Source organism: Typopeltis vanoorti, chromosome 21, assembly GCF_054136105.1.
Source record: "Typopeltis vanoorti isolate ZY-2024b chromosome 21, IOZ_Tvanoo_1.0, whole genome shotgun sequence".
NCBI lineage: Eukaryota > Metazoa > Arthropoda > Arachnida > Uropygi > Thelyphonidae > Typopeltis > Typopeltis vanoorti.
The window spans coordinates 84,950,352-84,975,929 of record NC_143569.1 but is presented as its reverse complement, the minus strand read 5'-3'; the positions used below and the strand labels follow the sequence as shown (position 1 = coordinate 84,975,929).

The window sequence follows — 25,578 nt, the reverse complement described above, 5'->3', positions numbered from 1 at the left end:
TTATGACCGCAAGAATGACTAATAAGAAGAGTTTTAAATATAAAGACAGAATGCTCCTTTGGAGCGATGATCGCTAAAAACAGAAGTTACTCTACTTTGGGCATATTACGCAAGCAGATGAATTATTGGAAAAGGCATTTGTGCTGGGAAAGATTGAGGGCATGAGAAGACCGCGAAATAGTTGGATGTACAACATAAAGGAACTTATCAACTTGAAATTACAACTGCTGAAAGAAAAGATGAGATGAGTGACATGAAAAGCCTTTGTTCACCAAGAGCCGGAAGCAACTGGATGGCACTGGTCTTTTCATTTTCTTTGGTACTTGTCTAATTTCAAAAGTCCATGCTCTTGAAAATGCTTAGTTTTAAGTGGAAAGCGCAAATAAAATTGATAAAATAGTTGTTTCTACCCGCTCCCTATAAAAACTCACAAGACAGTTTGGGAAAAGTAATATGGAGAAGGAATATGGAGGAAAAAGAAAAGAAAGAAATTGGAAGTACCAACAAGTTAGTCAAGATATATTTAAAGACGGAATATCAGATTGCATATCTGGAGTTATAAAGAATAATAAAGGGTGAAATTGATGAATTGAAAGATATGGAGAAAGTATAAAGAACAAGTTAGGGCGATGTCTAGTGTAGTAGGCATAAGAGGACACGAATGAAGGCTAACAGATATCCAAGGAATCTTTTCGCTATACAACTAGTAAAAAATGAAGAATGATTATGGGAACAGGATAATCACATTCAAAGGGCGGGGGAAGATAGCAGAGAGGCGAATGAACTACAAGTTTGTTTGATCAAACATCTGAGCTGCTAAGGAAAATAGATTACATGTGATAAAATCTCATCCTTTGAGAGTATGCTACATGATTAGTAAGAGTAACCGATAATTTGTTATGAGTCTTACTAGTTGAAAGGATCCCAGAGAAAAGGATTAGATAGGGCCTAAGGATGGTAGGACTACTAAATCAGATATATCAAGTTATAGAACCGGTCCATTTCTGGATAGAACTGGTCCATTTCTGGAATAGCAATCAGGAAATTGATTCAAGTAGGATATACAGAGTAATATTAGTATCCTATGTAGTGACCAGAACGAGTTTGTTACAAAGAGGTATTGTTTTAATAATCTGATTTAATTATAATTTTATAATAAGATGAGAGTTATGCTGGATAAGGAACATGCACATACTGGAATATTTCTTGATTTTACAAAAGCATTTCAATAGATTGCTACATAGTAAATTAGTATTCGAGTGTGGCAGCAATCACAATGGATTGGATATCGATTACTAGATTGGATAGGAAAACTAGCTCTCTGAGAGCTCTATATAGAGAAGCAGTCTCAAAGCATCCGATAACAAAAGGATTTCAGAGCTGTTTGTCCTTGGATCGTTACTAATTTAACTTGGATGCTAATGCTATTCTGAATCGTTTGGAAGGAGAGATATTCAATTATTTGAGAATGATGGAAAGTTGGGCAGCGCGCTATTAGAAACGATGTTAACGCAATGGACCTTCAACATGTTCTGAATGGCGAAATAACGAGGGAATGGAAGGGAGGAGTGTTGCGATGTCACTTCATTGTTGCTCAATGTGAGGCTTTTAATGCACGAAAACATCTTAAAAAAAGCATTATTTGGAATCACAAAATATGAAAAATAAATTGATAAGAAACACTAGTTGTTTTATAGAAAGCTGGCAAAACAATAATTGCGTTTGAAACTTAGATGAGTATACTCAGATTACTCCTACGATGCTAAATAGTGCAATACCAAGGCACTTCGTACATTGGTACTGCACTCATTAGCAGACGTCGAACTCTTCTCAGGAGATTTTCACATTTTATTAGTGCTTTCATAAAGGGGTTCATGTCTGACACTTGTATCATCATAGAGTAGTGAACACAAAAATACTGAACATTTTTAGGCTATTTTTCTCCTATAATTATGATTCATGCATCGATCGATAATTCAGTTATTAATAACACAACTTTTAAATATGAGATTCCATACTTTCAAAGAAGAATTTTCGTCAAAAGCCGACATTTCTCATCAGAGGAATTACAAACGTTTCTCTTCCTGGACGGGATTCGAATCGCGATCTTTCCAGAGGCGGTATGACGAAAGATTAAGGAAAATATAATTTGCCGAACCTTGAATTGATATCATTGAGAATTGTTGAGAGGATCTTATCAGATAGAGACTTGGGGTATTTTTAGAAGGACGGGATTGTTATTCTTTGAAATTATAAATTCAAAACTTAAAAGAAAATAAAGCTAAGAGGACAAATTTATCTTCACGCGAAACAAGCTAGAAGAAGGGTAGAGAACGATAACAGACAATCATCTGTGGAAACTATAAAAGTATGACAAAGAAATAAAAATTAGAATTTGTACGAGAGTGGTGAATAAATTTAAATTTAAGGTGCAATACGGCGGTTTTTGACTTCAGTGGATCTAATTTGTAGTAGCTAGTAACAGTAATAATAATAAGTGAATTTTTACAAATTCACTTATTTGTATAAGTTAACTATTTTATTGGTAATTAATCGATAAGAGACAAATTTTAAGTCCTTCTTTGAATGCAATATATGTAAAAAATAGCAAGAAAGAAACCTATCCGACACTGATTAAGTAAAAAAAAGAAGTTTAAGAAAATAATGCATTTTCTTAAGCATTTGGTTTTCCTCGCAAATAATGCGAGGAAAACCAAACAAAACAGATTCCACACATCTAGTTTTTTTTTTTTTTTTTTTTCAACCCATCAAAGATTGCAGATCTATTACAGTATACAGTAATAGAACTACAACTATGCAGCAGATTAGTAACTGGCAAGGCTAAGGTTTTATTTCATTTTAAATGTTTGATTTTTGCTCGTAAACCTAACTCTGGAGACTAAACATGGAACTTTTTTTAAGTCACTTCAGGTTTCCAATAAGCGGGTCGGTGATCTCACACCAGGTAACAGCATTCATTTCCCATCTAAAAAATAAAATATTAATTTCATGCGCAGGCAGCATTCGAACCTGTAGCCTGCTAGTTAGAGAGTGAGTAAGTTAATCACTTAGCCAACTAGGCTAAGTGATTAACCTACTAAGTAATTAAAACTAAGTAATTAAAATTATAGGCCGGTCTTAAGACGGAATGTAAAAGAAATTTGAATAAATTCGTGAGTTTCTAAAGCTGCAAAGACGTAAGTCTCCTAGTGGATGGCAGACATTATTAACAATAATGATGATAATAATAAAATAATTTCGATACAGTTTTCATGTTTCAAAAATCATTTATATAATAAGATGAAAAAAAAAAAAAGAATGATACTGAAAATATCATCGATAAGTTAACTATTTTATTGGTAATTAATCGATTAGAGTCTATCTCTTAATCTTTTCAACTGAAAATATTAAGAGACACATTTTAAGTCCTCCTTCTTTGAATGCAATATATGTAAAAAATAGCAAGAAAGAAAACTATCCGACACTGATTAAGTAAAAAAAGAAGCTTAAGAAAATAATGCATTTTTTTATTACCTGCAATGCAATGGAAAGAACAAAAGACGTCTAAAATATTTCCACTAGTAGGCTGCATGAATCTGTCATCTTTATCCGATATGACATGACGCGGTGTCGCATATTCTTTTTCACCTATCACGTTTCTTCAAGGATAGTTCAAAAGGTGAAAGGATGCCATTTATATTTTAAGAAATAAGTCTTTCTTTGAGCATTCGTACACTGTTAAGGGTGGTCCTAACAAAGGTGATTTTTTTTTTAAATAGTATTCCGATAGAAAAAAGAAACTTCCGTTTTATTATTATAGCAAACTATTACAAAAGGTATTTGACGACTTGACTCCTATAACGCTATATTTTCGGTTAATAGCGGTTAACCATCATGAATTAAAGCTATAATTTTTAGATGGGAATGGTTGGATATACATACTCCAAAGTTAAGTTTGTTGAAATGCGTGAAATGAATCCTAGTGTGTATTCTCTGAATTTTGCCTTCATATTTTGTACTACCCACTAAATTTGCAAGGGAGTTAAAGGTAACTGAGAATATTTTCTCGTCCACAAATCCTCGGAATATGCATTTATTATGTGTTTTATGCGTGTGTGTAAAAGATGGGGAACAGAAGTCAAAGAACTTATTGCCACTTTCTTGAACAGATGTAGGTTATAATACTTGGAGAGAAACTGAGGAGGCTATAATTCAACGACTATCACTGAAGGGATGAACGACGAAAAGCACAATATGCTTAAAAATGTCGAGGAATTTGATATTGGTCAGCTGTCGCTCGTGCTTTTGGCGGAAAGTGGAGGAATTAAAATGATTAGCTTGGTTGTGGCATCCATGGAAGTAGCATATTGCAAAAAACGAACTATCTATGGGAAAGATTAGAGAATATTTAAGACTTTTTGTTTGGTGAGCTGTTCGAAATGTGGAAAGAGTATTCTAGTAGGGAGATATGCGATTTGTAAAACATAATTAGTTAGTTGTTCAGGGGACAAGTAACGCGTAAAGCAGAAGAATTATTTATTTATTTATTTCAGAATGTGGCAAACATGCCGCTTGGGGACCGAACGAAGATACCCTCTCTTCAACCAATAAGCTGTGGATTCGAATTCTACTGAAATTAAAAGTAAGCGAATTTCGTCTTAGGCAACGAAATTCTATTCCGTCCTACCTATTAGTAGCATATTATCTAACCTTCAGCCCCCCCCCCCTACGATGATCTATGTGCGATATATTTACAACCATTAGTGAGCATTCACGTACAAAAAGCAACAGGAAAACAGATGGGGCGAAGTGTGTGTGTGTGTGTGTGTGTGTGTGTACAAAGGAAGAGTTTTAGGTGAAATCCTGTCAAAGAGGCGATATTTGATTATGTCTGAGCTTCTAAGGGTCATGAAAGGTCTGAACCTCTTCCCGCCTTTGGATAGGAAGAGGTTCAGGAATTTTCTTTTCTTTTTAAGGCAACAAAAAAGGAACTGTTCAGTTGCGCTGAAGATGAGTAAGTGATCTTCATACCTCTGGAGGATGACGAAATCATTTAAGGCAGTCGTTATAAACGTTCTTAGAGCTACGAAACTTGACAACTCGTACAATCTCAAGGTCTGTCATATGAGAAGGATGAGCTGAGTGTACTGCCAGTAGCAAAAATATGGATAAGATTAAAGGTTGATAAGGAAATTCGACTGTTAATGAAGAAGGGACTATTTGAAAGAACAGCGTCATGGCTATCCAACATGACATCAGGACTGAAAGAAATCAAGAAGCTAGGAGTGAAAGATAGGAAATAAATTGGCAACTCAAAATGCAACATACCGTATACAATATGCAGAAAGCGAATCACACACCTGCTGAATTTTGTAGGAGACACAGTTTGACTCCAAAAGTAATTTAATAATTCATTTAAACATATTAGCTGAAAAATAGTTTATCAAATTAAAATAGTTCAATTAAATGTAATTTGCTTGTAAAACAAGAATTCACTGCTATCTTTAAGCTAAGAAAAACAAAAAGTTGCACTTTTGAATATAAATTCTATCTTATAAATTTTACTCTTAACGGATAAAAAGCTGAAATTGTTAATCAAGTGCAATCTGTCCACAATATGGATAGATTGCACTTGTTCAAATTTTGTTCAAATTCGACTTGATAATATGTTTTTTTTTTTTTTTTATCTCAACAGAAATGGTACAAACCTTTTGCAATCCTGTAAAGACACTAATATTACTATTTAGATCTGCATTTCTTCTCTGTCCTTTCATGAATCTAGGCCATGTTGCACGTCTCAGTCTCAGCTCAGTGTTTCATTGGCCCTTTAGTTTGTGGTTCATCATCTTACTGGGTATTCCATCATATGGTATTCTTTCTAGATGCTCTTTCCAATTCTTTCTGTATTTTTCTATTGTTTTCATTATTGGAGTTTGGTTTAGTTCTTTCAGATGGTGCATGATTAGACAGTATATGGTTTAAATTAACTGATGAGACAATATAACCTTGTTTAATGTCATCTGAAAGAAGGCAAAAAAATACTGTCTAATCATGCACCATTTGAAAAAACTAAACCAAACTCCAATAATGAAAACAATAGAAAATTACAGAAAGAATTGGAAAGTGCATCTAGAATGAATAGCATATGATAGAATACCCAGGAAGATTTCGTGTTTAGTGTCCACAGTCAGTTCGAGATATATAGGCCCACTCAAGGAATTAATGTACTATAGGCTTCGTATTTTCGTAAATAGGATTGTGCGCACGCACGCACAAACAAACAAACACATGAGCGAATAGTTATTAGAGATATCCATTTTATAGCATATTGGCTCCCACGAGCCTTCACTATATCCCAAAGATAGGTGGGATATGGGATTGATAAATTACAATCCTGTAAAAGTACAGGATTGTAATTGTACAGGAAAGTACAGAAAAGTACAGTTACTCTCATGTTCCTGTAACCATTGCTGGATGACATGAGCCCTCTTAAGCGAGCGCCATCCTATTGAAAGCATCGTGAATAAATGGTCAATATGAATGGAGGTACTTTGGTAGCAACCATGTTTAGATAGACTGGTACGCCTGACACACTATGCGTCCATCCATCCTAGAAGAATAAATTTCCAAATAATTTTACTGGCCTGTTAACTCCTACTATCATTACTCCGTTCAAAATCAAGTCATAACCCTCAGTCCAAAAGTAACCCTCGTAACCTCTGTACACTTTTAAATGCGCTTCAACACATACTTTGTCCCATACCACCTATTCACAGTCGGTGCTTACCACGAGTAACATTATTTGTATGTTACTTCCACTTAGTATGGGATGTCTCTAATATTCTGTCCAGCGTGTAATGAAAATTCTGACATTATATTGTTGTATAACTACGGATACACTATCCACCCGGATAGCGTATCCCTGCTCAAATTATAAACGGCAGGTTTGAATTTCAGCGTGAGCATGGATGTTTGTGAGTTTTTTGAGAGGCAGTTGATTTTCATTGTGCACCACCATCCCACTTATTGAAGGTCTGAAGTGACTTGAAAAATATGTTTCGTCTCTAATGAAAAACGAAGCTGTTTTATATATATATATAAAGATACGGCTCACAGAGCAGACATTAAGAAAAGCTTAACACGTGATGTTGTCGATAAAGGAGAGTTAATGTTATTCCATTTCTCTTTAACAGAATTAAACAGATATTTCGCTCAAATTATTCAGGTCAGGAGAGTTGGAATTTAAACGGATTATACGATCGATGAGACGGTTGGAATTGGAAATCGATAATTAGTGTCTGTAATAGAACTCATCAGAACGAAATGTCTAGGACACGAAAGTAATGCTTAACCGCCTTAGGATAAGATAAAAAGATAAAATATTCTTCCGTTTTTTTTTTTTTTTCTCCCATTAAAATGAACTTTTTTTTTGGTTTGATGGAAATAATTTTAGGTGAATTACTGTTCGCTTAAAAGTATTAAAAATAATAAAGTAATCTGCAACCATGTATTGCTTTAGAATATGGACTATATGTCTGAATTTTACACGGGATGATAGAAGAAAATAATACAGGAATAAATATCTGTTAATTTCATTTTTCCCAAAGACTCCTTCTACACAAAGAAATATCACACCACTTTCAGATGATTAAAAAAAAAAAAAAAGAAGAAAAGTGAACATTTCTTCATCTGATTATTTTATGCAAATAACTTTATCATTTATCCACTCTTTTTTGTGGATATCCACAAGAATGAATAAGAATTAAATAAATAATAAAACTTTACCTTAGCCACAGAAAGGACCATTTTTCTTTGTCTTGTATCATCTTTCCAGTCGTATATATTAGTTGCTGGCTATCTCGCAGTGATAACCGGTGACTGTTGAAACAGCTGACATGTCACGGATGTAATTAGTGATTTACAAATCTCGTGCGCAATCATGCCCTTGTTTCTATTAAGGTTACCATTAAGAGTGGATGCTTCGCTGATTTATCTGAAACGACACCATTATTATCTTTTTTTTTATAGGGCATCGTCAACCTCAGAATGACTCTCAGAAAGTCACACTAGTAATTAGACCTGATTTATCTTCTTTTTTATGGTTTACATTGCTACGAATGCTCTTTTGTTCTGATTTCATAGCTTCGGCCAGTATGACCAATGTAATACAAACTGATTTCGCTAATTCAATGGATTTTGTATACGCCTGAATATTTGTCTTGAGTACTGAGCTTTTTGTAGTTCTTAGAGAGCTTCGCAACTTTTGGACACTGGCTTGTATGTTACCGCAATGTTTAGTTCCAGCCATAAATCATTTCAAAATCATCCACTCACATGGTACTCTTAAAAGAAACTATGGCTTGATTTTGCATATATCCAAATAATTAACTGGATACTGTTGACATATTAATTATTTCACAAGCACTGCGAGGCAGCTTATAACATGCATAACACGAAAGATAACTTCTTCTACGTTCCGTTAATAGCTTTAATCGGGCTATTTTCTTTAGTTAATTATCTGATATTATCTCTTGAAAGAGTTACCAGTTATAATTAGTCAGAGAAATCATTTTCAGTGAAAAAAAAAATTTAGGAGAAAAAAAATTATCATGGCCTAATATAATTGTTCCTTTGTTCAAAGCTTTCTGCGCATGTGAACCTACCTATTCTTAATCGACAGATGTCAGGAAAGCGACAATTCAACAAGAGGTCAGTGTATTTTATAGTACGCAAAGTTTGAATCACCGATTCGTGTGCAACGAGAATTTAGACGATTTTTTGTTTTAAATATGCTGCAAATTTAATTTACGCTCTTCTAACTAGGGACAAACTGATATCACTTCTAGTTAGATGAGGCATCTATCCCCATATTTTAGAAGCAATGTGTGACAATCTGTGGATGTTCATTTCCCAAATAGCGTTGAATAGAAAAGGACGAACTGCGCGGTCATCCAGCATTTCCAAACACATACCCTTATTATTTATTATTATTTTTTTTTTTGCTGTTGGATAAAATAAAGAATAAAGTAACAAACACCCTCTGCAGCATAATAAACAACATTTCCCAATCGGCTGGAAAGATCAGGCGTTTAGGAAGCGAAAATCTTTATAAGGACTTTTCAACTGAAGGTGAGTTCATCGATCTCATACACAATGTTTTTTTTTTTTTTGTCAATAATACTTAGGTTTTTTATCTCGCAGAAGACGCAAATCGGAAGGAACACGCAATTAGCATATATTAACTATGAAGCCATTGTATTATTATTATTATTATTATTAATACGCCAGCCTGGTTAGCGTATCTGCTCTCCAGCCAATAAGCTACGGGTTCGAATCCCGCCATAAGCATGGATGTTTGTGATTGTCCCATTCATTTCACGCATTCACACATACAAATCACTCTCTCCTAAAATGAACTGTGTCGCTATGAGAGAATTAGACCCTATCCTCCCACATATGGGAGAGGTCTTCACCCAGCAGAATGTCAGATTATTATTGATCATCATCAATAATAATACACTGGCTTCATAGGCTTCATAGCCATAGTTGCTTCGGCAGTAATTTCCATCAAAACAAAACAAATGCTACATCAAAAGTGCCTTTCTGCGTAAAAGACAAAATTAGAGAAGCTCTATGGACAATTACACCGGAAATGTTGGACAACACATGGAAAAAGCTGAGTTAGAGGTCAGATGCATAGCTAGCTACACAGGGCGCACAAAGACCCAAACTTATTCGCCGAAAATAAGATTAATAATAAAACTATACCATCTAAACTATCATTAAAATAAGTCACATACCTTAACGTATTTTCCAAATAAATATTTCCAGTTAGAGTCCTGACATTGTGCGCAAAAGGAATGTCAGGACATTCTTTTGCGCACACTCTGCATTTATAATTTATTGTTGAAGACAATAAATTTACTCGTTGAAATTGCCTTAGGCAAAGCATTTTGTTGATGATATAGAATGATTGATTACCTTTAGAGCTACGAGTGCTTCATCAGGAAGAATGAAAAATTTACGACGTCCATAATACAAAAGAAATTAATCGTTTTTAAAATTGAAGTATCTACTTTTTTATCTTACATTTTTGTTTTGCAATTAAAATTTTACTCATATTAATAATGTTTTTTCGATTATATGCTGTTTGACATTTTTAATTTTAGGCAAATGGGAATTAACAGGATTTTGTCCAACGGTTTTATCCCAAGAAGTCACATGAGTTGTACAGCATAAATGAACAATTAACTGAGTCATTCGTGTTTACATACGCCACACTAATGTAATTAATGTTCTTTATATTGTTTCTAAATAGTTTAAAATGCAGTTTTCTATTGTAATGCTTCAGCTTCTTGTCACCTTAGCTCGCCATATCTGACAGATTATTTGAACAGTCACACACCGTGTTGTAGCGTTTAGTGAGAGACCTAGACGTTGATCGATAAGACTCTATTCATAAGAGTACCTCTGTATGAACATAGCGGCAAGATTTGGTCACGCACAAGCAGATATGATCTTCTGTCTTATGGAATCGAGCAGGGAAGCGAGAGGGAGGGTTTGCGGAGCAGCTAAAAAGCCTTAAAGACGGAACATAAAATGGTTTATAGTTGTCGCTTCAGAAATGCTTCCGTGACAGAACTATTATTCTTTTTCCTGGTGTAGGGTGATGTGCTTTACCAAAATACAACTTCCGAGTTTTTATCATTTTGTAATGGAGTCCCAAATGTCATTATTTTATATGCACGGAAGACAGATAAAGGTTATTAGATTGATAATTTATTAATGGAGAAAAATGTAAGGAACAGGAGTGTCACAAAGTTAGAAGATGAAATTACTCACATGTAGTGATAGTGGGGAGAAAGTAAATCTGACATACATCAGAAATTCCTTTTTCCCTCTTATGACTATTTCCTCCCATGTACTAATTTTAGGATTATAATGCTATCGATATCTGGTTGATTATACACGTTGTATGGGCTGTGATGGAATCTCCAACTACATGGTGGAGATTCTGTGACCACTATCGAAAGTTTATTCTTCATTTTTTAGGCAGAGAATGGTGTTCCTTTATTGTGTTTTGGAATGGAACTTATAATTCCGGTAAGCCAACAGGTGTTTCAATATTTTCTTTTTTTAATACGAATCTTACCCAAGGAAGATCGGAAACTTATCGTAACGTGAGTAGTCTCGAGTTAGATAATCAAACGTGAGTAGTCTTGAGGTATTTTCAACATGGGAAAGATCATCCACCATTTACAACATTTCATAAATATCCATGCCACAGTGCAATTCGAACCCACTACCTATAAACTGAAGAGCGGGAACGTATTTCCTCGGTCAGCCAAGTTGGCGTCAACTTATTAGATTATTTATAAACTAAACTAAATGAATTATCGTTAATATATAAATAAAATACTGCTAACAAGTAGTTTAATGTATCCCAGTGTGATCCGTCTTCTTCGCATTCGTTTAATTGTTATACCATTTTCCTGCAATAACTTACTTTGGTAGCGAAACTTTTTGGCAGTATTTTATTTATATATTAATGACAACAAACCAGTTTAGTTCTGATAAACAGTTGAAGTTGTGGCAAATTTCCCACATGATAGTGTTTATTTGCAATCTGTAACAGTAAATACTATGCATGAGTTTTACGTCGGCAAAAATAAATTATGTATGCGGTAACAGTTTATTCGGTAAGCTAAGGCTTTCCTAATAAACTGTTTAAATTAAAAATAAATAAAAACAAAGTACGTTCAACTATTTATGTTACACGAGCTCATGCAGAAGTGGTAGAGTGTTTCCTCTGAACACGCAATTAACATATGTACCGGCATCAACGCCTCCACTGTTTTGGGAGTGATTCCAACTAATACGTATTAGCATGCAGTAACTGCTAATGTAAATCAACTTTTCAAGATGTTAAGACGTAAATACTAACAGCGATACCAATAACTTGTGCAGTAGCTGCTACAAGAGTTTATGGCCGAGCGCCAACACTATTATAATATACAAATTTATATGGTTTACTGATTTATTTCTAAGTTCTAAAAAAATCTAACATGATTTCATTCATTACTGAACTTAAATACGAGCAGATGAAATTGACCAAAAATATTCAATATTTGTGCTTACCGAAGAATTATTATTATTATTTTTTTTATTTTTCCCACTTCCAAGATTTTGAATCGAAACAGGTATACATTCTATTGTCTCCACTTTTCTAGATATTCATATCCTCAGGTTATCTTTTCGCGCGCATTATCTCGGTTTCAAATACTGTTATCTTAACGCTGTCTGTTTCGAAAACTTTTCCCATCTGTAACGTGTAGAATTCTCAGCTGCTCAGGTTTGTTATTTATCACAGCTGCTCAGGTTGCACATTTCTCTATGTTGTCAAACAATACGAGGCGATAATGATTCTGGGAAGAAGCTTTCAGCAAATAGGCCAAATGACCTTCATACAGAGTAGCTATCATTTTCTGTGCTATAGTCTAATTCAGACTTTCCCAAATTTTTCCTACGACGGAACACTTAACAAATCCTGAAATTTTAACGGAACACTTTGGTTAGAGTCGAGCATCATCGGTCTCGTATTCAATGTAAGGCTTAGCGCACACACTATCGCCGAAGCAGGCTGTATCGCATCGCAAAAATGCGACAGCGCACACTACAGGCGGGCCGGGCCGGGCCAGAGCACATCGCATTGACCTTGCTTGTGACCGCACGTTTCCTAGAATAGATACCTCCGTATCTCATTCGCGCTCAGAGGTGTCGACAACCGCAGCCAGCTGTCAAGGCCAGCACACGTTGGCCTTAATAGCACAATCCACACGCAAAATGAGGAGCGCCTAATTTTCGAACATGTTTGAACTTGTCGCAGCATTTAAAACCATTCCAGGCTCATATTAATTTCGATAATTTTTCACGGAACATTTATTCACTTTCCGCAGAACACAGTTTGGGAAACCCTGGTCTAATTACTCGAATTTTGTAAACGATCAATTCTGTAAAATTATGCAACGTAAAGTTTTTCTCTTGACACTGCGAAATATTTCATGATTATTTAGAATCAAACAAACATAGAGTGGTCTCCTGAAGGATATAACTACACTTATGGTAAATTAAAACATACTGTAACTGTTAATCTGTAAATGAGGCTAATCATATATACTTTAATCTATACTAAAGGAACTGTGCAAATGCACGAAGAACTAAATTTAGTATTTAAAAAAACAGAAATACAACATATTTTTTGATTTATTTAGGTAGATTACACCTGAATGCAATTATCATTGTATTTTTGCTGTAGTTCTACTACAGAAAAGCACAATGATAATTTATCACATTTCAATCATTATAAGCGGAAATCAATCGACGAATCCCGGAGTAAATGTTATTAATAATATCCACTATTAAATATGAGAAAGTGGCAAGGAAAGGAGCGAAGATAACAGAAATGAAAAGAAGGAGCGTTAAGGAAAACAGAAATAGAAGGAAGACGAAAGATGAGGAAAAACAATGGAAAACTATGAGAGGAAGACAGGGAAGAGAGGAGCAAGAGAAGAGGTGATAAGAACAAAGTGATAGAGTTTAGCATACAAAAAAAAGTGTGTGTGCGAGAGAAAAGAGTGAGGGATATCAGTACAGGAGGGAATGGGCAAGGCTGTGTTGAGTGTACTGTATGTAGATGCGATGTTTCGAGGTGTGAAGAACAGAATGTTAGAGAAGTGCTTGCCAGGGTGCGGGGGCGGGATGATACAGAAGATGAATGCGGCGAATGACTTCAAAGCAACGTTAAAAACTGTTTGGCAGAGGAGCATGACAAAGAAAACACTCAGTATGTTGCCTCAGCATGATATTGGGAAGTTAAGAAGACGAGTGGTGGGAATGAATGATATCACAGCGAAAAGAAGATAGGTTTGGAATATGTAGATATCTGGAGTGTATCTGATGATGGAAGAGGACTGTATGTAAGTAATGGACTGCATTTGAAAACAAGGAAAGGGCGTAGACATTTGCAGAGGTTGCTGTTCTACGAACAAATGAGAGAGATAAGTCAGAGAAACTAGTCACCATGGTGATGAGATATTAGGGCATCCTCCCTGCTGTCTCTAGTGACTAGTGTTACTACAGACAGCAGGGAAAGCTTGTATACGAATACGGCCCTTGTATACGAATGTTAGGAGTATAAATTATTTTAGGGAAATTAAGCTGTGGTCATGCTGAATTTATTGTATCCGAAGATTATCTGATATCAGTAAAACGTGGTTAGCAGAAAATGGCGTCCAGAGTGGATAGCGTACCACTTCTTCTAACAGGCTGTAGGTGAGAACTCACCATGCGCATATTGAGAATGTCTTTAAGTGGCAGATGAATATCATCATCCGTTGTAAGACACACGCGCCACCCTGCTTTTTTTCAAGCCAAAAAGTTTGAAGTGACTTGAAAAGAAACCAAGTACTATGTTTGGTTTCTTCAGTAGAATTTCGGAATTATTAAACCAAACCGTTAACCCACTTGAGGTGCTAACATTAAGTACAATTTTACAAAAAAAAAAAAAAAACACTATAAGATATCCTTGTTTCTTGATAAGCTAAGAGAAACTGTAATTGTGTAGAACGCAGCTAATACATGCTTCTCTAACACAGTAACAGATATATTATTAAATGAGTAATAAATTTAGATAATTTTTAAGTAAGTGAAGTTTGGAAGAGTTCAATGCTTAAGTTTCAAAGGCCGATACTGTTGCCGATGAGCCTTGGATTCAAATCCTAAAGTTTTTTTTTTTTTTTGTATAATTATCTACTCTAAGATTTATGTAATGAATCTGAATGCTGATTATTCGTTTTCTCTTCAGTGAACTTTATTAATGGATATACACAGCATGTGCAGTTTACACAAACTACACACATACCGGCAAGTGAATTAGAAACCTTAAATGCAGATATACATAAACATCACTTAAGCAGCGTATATGCAAAATACTTGGTCACGTGTGTCAAATTTTAGGCAATATTTAAGAATACTGATGGTCACTAATCGTCAATAGTGTTGATCACAATGGGAAAAAAAAGGATCTTTCGGAGTTCTATAAAGGGCTTATTTGGGTGCCCGTCTGGCTGGAGCCACGATTTTGAAAAACAGCAGAGCTGACTGGTTTCTCAAAAAGTAGCATATCCAGGATGTTTAATCAGTGGAAAAATAACCCACAGTGTTTGTTTAGAAGCGCATCCGTGGTCCTAAACACAGGCTATCATAAACAAGATCGCTGTCTTCGTCTAAAAAAAGCTTGTAAAGATAAACAGAGCTTCCTGTGTGCAGCAACTGACTCAAGCATTTAATGAAAGCTGTTTTCGACCCATAACTCACCAAATTATGCGCAGCGAATTGAAGACGAGCACTATTGGCAGGCGCATGCCTATACGGAGACCACTGATTTCTGTGAAGTTTCTACTTCAGTGGCCGGTATGTGTAGAAAATGGAATTGATAAGCAAGATTTATGATTAAAAGTCTATCGGATGTGTAACTTCAAATCATATATCTAAAAGATCGTATATTAATATCCGTAAGCTACATTATCCAATAACGTTCCTAGATAAGATTTTTTTAAAATAAAGAATCGAAGATGTCTAGAAACATTTAAAAAATGAGATAACATTTTATATTTAACAATGCAAGAATATAATTCTATTATTTCTAATAGAATTTAGCATTCTCGTATAAATAATGCATTAAGATCGTTCCAATGACAAGCATGTCTTCAAAAATGTTGTACTTACAAATTCTTTTAGTACGGCGTTTTCTAAAGGCATTTTCCATGTAGACAATAATGTTTTTTTGTATCGTCCTGTATAAATATGGAAAATGTTAATGCTAGTAATTATATGTTTTTACATTCGATAACATAATGAAGAGAATCACAAGCAACAATTAACCATTTAGAAAAAAAAAAAAAACCTATTCACAGACTTGCAATTTGGTTTTTGTGTGCGATACCTTTAATAGTATAAGAAAAAAAATTAATTGAGTTGTATTTCTCTAAAGCATTTGAAAATATAAAATGCGATAAGGATCTGTTAAAAAAACAAGAGGGCATCGGCATAAAAAAACAGTCAACATAATTGATCTGTTAATTAAAAAAAGAAAAACTGGAAGCAAACAGAAAAATAAATTAAATAAGAATGCGAAGTTTCAGAAAAACCAATTTATTTCCTCGTCCTTTCAAAATCTGCATAACGACATCATAAGTCGCTTGAAATGAGGTGGACTTACGATGCCAGATGACGCAGTTGCGTCTTCTCTTGGTCTTCTGTATGCTTAGTAACACATGAACACGCACATGACACAACAGTCATAACTATTCTATATCTTTCCATGTCTGTTCATAAAGTCGCTTCAAAAGACTAAACAGGTGAGTTTAAAATTATTTCTTACCGATTCGCTTGAAATTTAAAAAAAAATGAAATGTAAAATTAAAATAGATAACATTTCGGAAATACGACTTAAACACGTAAAACTAAACACTCAAATTCGTCACGATGCAGTAGAATTTTAATACCCTAATCATTGCAATGTTCTTTCGAAAAAAGAACACACAAACAGGGGGAAAGAGAGAGACCTATAGATAAGCTCGACAAGATATAAACAAATCCACACGACAGTTTATACTGTATCCAAGTGCCTTATCGGCAACTCATATATAAATTAAAGGCTACAACTGACATGGTTTTAAGACCCACTTAATGATAATTTTTTTCTAACACAATATTAAGTTACCACTCTATTTTTTCCATTATTAAAAAATAAAGCGCTAATCACATTTCGAGTTGCCACAACAACCAGGCCTCCACACAATCGATGTGGCGAAACGAGTCGGAAATTTATTACATTTCCACCTGCTGAGCTAACTCCCTCCCACGACTTAAGGCAGCTAACATCGTACACAACGGAACTGGCTCTGTGGCGAAGAATAATCGATACCATTTCATTAATTTGTACTAATCCTTGTAGTTTAGTTTATGGATCTTGCATGCATACACATTAATATTCTGCATTTACTGCGTTCAATAGTAACTTACTCAATAAAGGGGGGGGGGATCTTAAATTTTATTGCAGTATTTGTATCATAATTCCTTTCAAGTCTTTTCCCTTTAGTGCCAGCTTCGCCAAATGAACACACACACACGCACACATTTTTTTAAAAAGAAGGGAGAAGGGAAGGAAAAGAACCCGACACTTCCTTGCGTCTAGTCCTGAGTTTTTTTTTTTTTTTATTATTATTTCCAATGAAATCGAAATTACGCTATTGAAAGCAGTCCTGTACTAAATTAGCTAATTCACTTAAGTAGTCGAACCAACATACATACCTGCAACCAATGTGATGTATTTCTGAAGAGAGAACAAAATCAGGTACTACTTAACAAATGTTAATCCATAGTAATATATAAAAAAATCATTAAAATAATAGATATAAACAACAGACTTGATTTTGCTTTCTGTTAACAGGTGGATAAAGTAAAATACTAAAATTAGTAGATGAAACCGTAATCGAAAAAAAACCCTATCATTTCGCATAGTTTTACCATGGAAACTAATCAGCAATGAATACTTAAAATATCATGACTAATCCGATTTTTTTGCCTTCGGAAAGGGTAGTCAAACGAAGAGCAGTGGTTACAAATATAGAAAGACGGAAATGGACAGCGTGACAACAATGGAAGAGAAAAATACGAACATTTCGCCATCTCCATTTTCTAACGATTGTATACATTCACTGCGCTACGGGCAAGCGGGAGGACAGTGCGGAAGAGTATGTCTATATGGCAGTTTCACGCGCGCTTACAAAAGCGCCATCCCATTAAATTGCATGCAGGTTTGCCACTTACCTAGAATGCTTAGAAGACATCGTTACTGGACGAAGTTGTTTATAGAGACGCAGAACTGGGTCCAAGTCTGAATGGCGATGCTGACGTGTGGGCCAAGTGCACGAGGCGAGCGATGTAAACAAGAAGACAGAAAACTCCGACTTGACACGTGATAACGGCAGCTGCGGTAAGTACACGGATTTCGCCTCTGCGATGTAGACAGGGTGATGCTAGAGATACTGAAGGAACGCTGGGAGGAAATAATGACGGGCGAGTTCAAGGGTAGTCTAGCGACAGGGAGGAGTGGCGGAAGCCCAACACGACAATCAGTGTGCGCATCCCGACGGAGATGAAAATCTAAGTGAGCAGTGTGACCGAAGCATTTCCTGAAGAGACTAATCGAAGATATATTACTCTTCGAAACACAAGCGGCTGCTAATGAGTGAATCTCTTCACTATCTATCCCATGATAGTGAAGTAAGTAAGAAAAAAAACAAGAAGAAAAAAAAACAAGAGCTGAGGGAAGATGACAGGCAGGATTTATGATACAGCATCGAAGTGCAGGCTCAACTTTAGAAAAGGGTTTACTTGGGGCTCATTTTTCTGATGTAGATTCTATTACAGAAGACACATTAGAAATTTATATGCACCTATAAGTACAGGAAAAGACAGAGGAAGAAAGAGACATTAGAAAATAAAGTGAATGAAGTATTAAAGATAAAATGGTCTCTCCCTTCTGTGTGTGCGCACGCGAGCGTATGAGATAGATAGATAGAGAGGAGGGGGGGGGGACAAATGGAGAGCTATTAGGACAATACTCTTAAGATTTCAATTAAGAATGAATCTCCCTCTCTTTCTTTCTTTCTGAATAGCTATACCATCTTAGCCAAATCAGAAGAGAGAAAGCGAATATAAAATGAAGAAATAAAGTGTTCAAGAAAGACAGATACGAAGATATAATCGATATAAAATACTTAGTCCCAATCTCATCTGTAAGTAGTCTAAAGTGGATCTTGAATAATTCACTAATTTATCCTAACTGATAAGTAAAATCTTATAAAATGCAATTTATTAAAATCCAAATGATTGCGTCCATCCGATCTGAAGATAGGATATAATGTTTATTCAAATGGGTGCTTTCATTTCGATTTAATTACTTTCAAATTTATATACGGCTCATTTAAAGGAAGCATCGAAGCAAATCAAGGAACATTTTTGTTATGTATAATTTTTCTTATTTTTTTTATGCTTTTATAGCCAAGAAAGATTGTAACTTACAGCACATTGGTGCTGTGGTTGGGCTAAGAGTCGTATGAACATCTGGCAACGCTCCTTTAGACAACAAGCACAGAACTTTTTTCAACACTTAAGGATTCCAGTAAGCTGGTTGTTGGTTGGTTGATTAGAGATTTACTGGCGCATGAACAGCAAAGGGCATACTGCGTCAAACCAACAGTTACAGCAGTACTCAAAGTAATAATAAACAGTAATGAAGAGAAAAATTTGTAAACAACATGGTATGTACAAAAAGCAAATGAAAATAAAATTAAGTTAAGCAAACAGGATTTACATATAAATAGAATTTATACGATCAAATATGTGGTGGTCTTACATCAGGCAGCAGCGTCATCTATCATCTACAGACATCCACAAGCACCCATGCTACTGTGGGATTCAATTTTCATGCCCCCCCCCCCTCACACACACACAGGAGAGGCTAGCCACTCGACCAACCAGGCCAGATGAATTAGAATAACGTGAGAAGCAACTAATGCTACCAAGAACCCGTGTAACGTCCGTTAATTGAGTGTTCCGGCTAGTTTTGCCTGATAGTGAGATGAAAAGCCTGCCGCAACTTCCGTATGAGAATGGTAACTCACCTTTAGTTAAAACGGTTAAATAAAGATTTATCGCGCTCTAGACACAAATCTGGACCGAGAGTTTTTTATTTTCACCCGAAAGATAAATGTTGTGTCATCCTTGCTCATCGGTAGTTACGAAGTAATGGCCAATCTAGTATTCGCCACTCATCTTCTAGCCATTTCCCTATAAATATGACATTAAATTATGAGAAATCAAAGTGATTATTAGAACCAAATCCACAATATTCTGATATTTAGTTGTTGTTGTTTTTTTTTCATGTTCAAATTCATGTCAAAGTTTCTGGGATAAAAAAAAAAAACTACGTAGAAACTGGAATGCAAATTAATAATTTCTTCTTCTTCTTCTTCGTCTATGATCTCTTATGCTTTTAAGCGTCGAGATTTTGCCAAAGAGATTTCCATGCCGTCCTTATTGACTATAATTATTTACAAGCTGACGTTTCGCCAGCTCAAGGTAGCATTATCAGAGGCACTTTAACAATACACAGTCACTCAAGATAGGGAATGAAAGGACATCACCAACAAGAACAGTCATGCATGAAGGACGACAGTGGCACTCTTCGTAGTGATTTCAGTAATTATTGCTGACAGAGTTCTACAGAAGTTCTAGGCACAAGTTCTACTAAACCCGGTTAGCTGCAACAGAACTGATGGCATGATTTTGCATATATTTTGGTGCACTGACTGTTTTGACATCAGCACAACTCATTGACTGTTTATTATTGAAGTGCTCTGATAATGCTAGTTGGTGAATCGTCTGCTTGTAAATAATTAATTTTAGTATGGAAATTATTTATTTTCATTACAGCTTCTACATAGTTTTTTTTTTTTATTCTAGAAACTTCGACATGAATAGCATTTAGTTCATAATATTAAATTAATGCTACGAATTTTCACTATAAGCACAACTGCTATCTAGAATGACCAACACAAAAGAGTCCTTTCTTGAAACACTGTCTCTGTATAACTGATGGAAGGGTGTAAACCTATAGCATATTAGCATAGATAATATAAGGATCAGATAACCAACAACTGCACTAGAGACAAAACATGGAACTTTTTCAAGTCAATTTATACTTATGATAAGAAGAGCGGTGGCTTCACACACAAAAATGAAAATCGTCCACTATCTAAAAAACTGGTACAAATATGCATGTCACTATGGGAACAGCGGATAAACTATCTACTCAGAAAACCAACCGGAATTATTTATATTATACTAAAAACTATTAAAGGAAAGGTATTCTACAACACCAGAAGTGTTATAAACTCGCCACAATAAATTAAAGTGAGAAATATAATCGAACTAAAATGGTACTAGTTTTGTTAGTTAAAATCCAGATGCATTTATCACAACAGTTACATTATTAATTGAACAGTAATGTTTCACTATATTTCCAGAGTGATGAATCACTGCCTGCTATTATAATTTTCGTGTGGAGGTACTGTTACTCATCAACTCCCCCCCCCCCCCCGATTGAATTAACTGCTCTCGAAAAACTTACTTATCAAAGGAAGTTGAACAACTGAAAACAGATCGGACTTTCTGCGGAAGTAGCACAGCAGATAAAATTCGACAAAAACTATCTGGGGAAAGAAATCCAAATCTTTAATGCGTGTAAAGTAAACAAATAAAGCTATGAATTTGTTACTGTCGAAGCAAATCATGATTTCGGATAACAAAAAAAGGGAACATTGCAATAAAGATCGGTGCAGCTCCAAAGAAAACTAAAAACGAAATCATAGCATATGTAACCGTAAGCAACTTGGAAAGTAATAGATATTTCTTATTTATTCATAAAAGCTTCAAAAAGAAAAAAAAATAATCGATATGATAATATTAATTTCATAAGATATTCAAGTTGTGTAAATGAAAGCTTAGCATATGAAGCTTTCTTTTCTTTACATCCATTACAAAATCAATTTTGTCTAGCGAAACATATTTAACCTCCACATATGCAGCTAATTAAGACTGTGGAGAATATAATTTGATAAAAGTGTATCTAAATTTGCATGCAGAAATATAAACAAATTCGATGTTCTTTCCTGGATAGATTTAAGCGTAATCTTGCCCTACAAAATGCGAGAATAGTCTTCATTTTTAGGTGCATTTTGCAGAATGCGCATGCGTAACAAATAAATTTGGTTTTTGTTCATGTGCACGCAAGTTATTCCGGGACTATGGCTGGACGGAAGTCATCGAAAGTGGGTATTTGGAATCCGAAAAAAAGCCGTGTAGCTTGGTTGGTCGAGTCTTTAGCGTATTCGCTCTCCAAAAACAACGAGGTTGCAGGTTCAAATCCTGCAACCTAGACATGGATGTTTGTGAATGTGCGTAGTTGGGAGATGAAATGCATGGTCCCGTGTGAGATCTCCACGCCCCCATCCCGCTTATTGGAAGGTTGAAGTGGCTTGAAAAAAGTCCTTTCTTTGGTCTTTAGAGCAGGATTTCCACATTACACTAAAAAAAATAAAATAATAATAATAATAATAAAAATTTTTAGTTTACACGCGCTGCTCTACGTTTACACTATTTTGTGGGAAGAAATCATACACATAAAAAGACAATAATAAAAAGGTGCGCTTTGTAATGGTGATATTCATTATCCAAAGAACTAAACCTGGAGCTTTCTTTCTTTCTTTTCCTTGCCGACGTACAGTAGACGTAATTTGGTTTTGCCTAATTATGTCATTAAAATGGTCTAAACGAAATAACAAATTTTAATAGTAAACTTAAATATCAAAATTCAGTAAATCTCATCAAACCGGGGAGAATTATCATTATTTGGAATTGTTTTTAATAATAAATGCAACAATAACAGTGAGAGGAGCTTTAACAACAACGGGAGAGGCGGTTAATCTTAGATTCCTAAAATAACTTGCATACGGATGGACAAAAAAATATCAAAACGCACTTTAAATCAGCAAATATTAAAGAGTCATTTGTGATAATGAAAGGTTTCACTAAACAAGAAGGATATTACGAAACGTACCTTTCGATAGTAATTATCAAAGAAAGAGCCATACGGCTTCATTTCAGTGATGTAAATTATATACAAATAGGGGATATTAAAGATTCATCTTTACATCGCCGAAATGAAGCCTTATGACTCTTTCTTTGATTATTACTATTATGCACCAAAAATACAACTCTCTGTCATAGGATTGCTTTGGTACTGAATGAGAGTTTTGGCTCACTAAAGGTTTCTACCTGGTTTCTGAAGCGAACCAGGTTGAAAACAACCAAGTTGAAACAGCTGTCAGGCCAGCGAAACCTTTATCAAAATGCACAAATAAAAGGCGACTGTACGGATGCTCGGGCAGCGCTCATGTCTTTTAAGTAGTGCAAGCTAAGGTAACTCCGAGGATCGTATTCTCATAGGCTCTCTGATCAAAATTTCGAAACTTTTAAAGTTTCTACATATACTCGGTTTTGAAATACGGATGGATCTTTAATATCCCTTATTTCTACATAACGTCCTGATTTTCCCTTTCAGTCGTTTCCAACCGTAGGTGACATTGTAGGTATTGTCCACAAAGTATTCCTGGTGAGATTTTTACAGGGTAGTTCACCATTGCTTCCCCCCCCCCCCCGCACCAATTTTATCCGGGCTCAGGACCGGCATATGGCCGGGGCGCATTCATGACTGTAATCCATGTGTGTTCACGGGGCGGTTTGCCTTTTCTGGGGCCGAAAAACCCGAGTTTTCGTGTGAAAAAAAACCCTCCCCTCCCTCCGTATGAGACCGGCAAACTCATCTTTAGTCGAAAGAGACCAGCTAAAGATTCCTCACGTCACTGACGGGAATCAAACCCAGGTCTTTCCGGCCAAAGGGCTTCGTCTATACTGGCTGAGCTAGGGAGGCTCACCTACATAACGTACTTTTCTATAATTGTCTGTAATCGTTTTCCTTCTTTGTTACTGGTTATATTATGTGTGTAGACACTCTGGAACGATTGGAACTAAATAATTAGTTTGTATTTTAATTTCAAGGTTAAAAACTTATGCTGCAGAATTATGAACCTTAAAACCAATCTGCATCAAACATTAGTTCACGCAATGATCAGTCAATACAGAGGTAACAATGCTGTAAAGAAAGCCAGGAACAATGTGTTCTGGTTACTACCGCCTGCCTCAACTATTTGTATGATTTTTTTTTCCCTCACAAGTGTATCAACCAATCCCTTAGTTACCAGGATGAATTGGCACATATGCAATCATTTAAAAAGCAAGTCAAAGTTTGGGACGAGGGAAAAAACTACGTTAACTTCTCATTGATTTCTCGTCGTTCTCATTTCTTTGGCAGCATTCAATACAACATCGGGAGGAGTTTCCCTCTTTCATGTTTGCTTTTTCTAAAAGCACCAATATCAACAACAACAAAATGTTTTGTTTATTTCTGATCCAAGTTTGGGAAGAAAAAAACGACATCTTCGCCTACTTCAGATCGATTTCCCATCGTTCTTATTGCTTTGACAGACAGCATTTAATGAAACATTGGAAGGAGTTTTCCGTCCTTCATGTGTACTTCTGCCAAAACATTAAAAAAAAAAAAAGAAAGAAAAGAAAAAAATATCAATGCTAGCTTGGTATTTGGGCATGTCAGTTTTGTCCACTTCCAATCAGAGAATTAAATGTGTAGAACAATTCGCTTTATACGTTTCAGTTTACTTTAAAGTCATATCTGACTTTCGATTTATTTCGAATAGCATTAAGCTTAAAAACACCGCTTTTCGAAAATCCATACATTGATTACAAAAGTGTGGTATAAAATAACATATGTGGGGATAGTAATATTCGCCGTGAATATTTATTTACCCATGAAAATATTGTTTTAATATAAGAGTAGAATTTTTCCCTTTTATCCACAGCAGCAAATTAATACTAACTGCTCAAGGTTTACAAATACCGCATACTTCATATTGCATTCTGTATTACTCAAATCGCGCCAAGCCAGTTTGGGGAAAACTATCCGGTCTTTACTAAAATTTCAATGTCCCTTTAAACACTGCTTGAAGTGCACACAACAAATCTCAAAATTAGCACTAAGGAAGAAGGGTAAAAGTTTTGTGCCAGTACTTGCCAGATGATGACCGATAACTATAAGTTTACTGTTCTAAGAATGTTTTTTTTTTTTGTGTGTGTGTGCAGATCATGACACACCACAGCAAATCAAATACTAAAAACTAAAAGAATTCCACGTTTTTTCAGTGCAATGTGGAATGAAGATACTTAATAAAACATATTACAAATATATAAGGTTTACGCTGCTTAGTACAATTAACCAAGATTGAATTCGATCTGAATCAAAAAGCCTGAAAGTAACTTAGCTGGTAGGTTCAAGGCAAGGGCGGTCAGTTTTATAATAAGGAAAGTTATCGAAAATTCTGTGTTTGAACATCGTTCGACACACATACAATAAAATAGTTCTATTTAAGTTGAATGTGGCGTTATGAATGGTTATGTTATCTGAAATTTCCCTTGAAAATTATCATGTCATTAGATTAAAAAAATTATTAAGATTAAGTCAAATTTTAAATCACAAAGACTGTTTCCTTAAAGGAACCCGAACCCTAGAAAGCTCTTTGAAATGTAAGAGAATATTGTTATACTTATCTTGCTTTCAGCCCAAAGATATCAATGACAGAATAATAACTTCAATGAGTACCCATTAAAATCAAGAATGACTACTTTTCAGGCTATTTTACACGTGCCTTCGCCGAGTGTGTGTATTTTAAGCGGCTACGTTTCTTTAACGTTAAAGAAACGGTGGTTTTGCAAACATTTAGTTTTCTTAATCTGAATTAAGCGTTACAATCCTAT

The 25,578-nt window shown here is 35.3% G+C and overlaps 1 protein-coding gene across 2 annotated transcripts in view; it reads right to left on the bottom strand.

Moving 5' to 3' along the window:
* The window catches only part of LOC150095070 (peripheral plasma membrane protein CASK-like), a 356,952-nt gene that overhangs the window by 261,161 nt on the left and 70,213 nt on the right, over positions 1 to 25,578 (bottom strand). The window contains exon 1 of one of the 2 annotated variants that reach the window (XM_090411456.1): positions 17,893 to 17,989. The exons of the other annotated variant lie outside the window; for it this stretch is intronic. The gene's annotated coding sequence lies outside the window, so the exon portion shown is untranslated. Of the gene's footprint in view, positions 1 to 17,892; positions 17,990 to 25,578 lie in introns of those variants that run through there. 2 annotated transcript variants of the gene reach the window in all.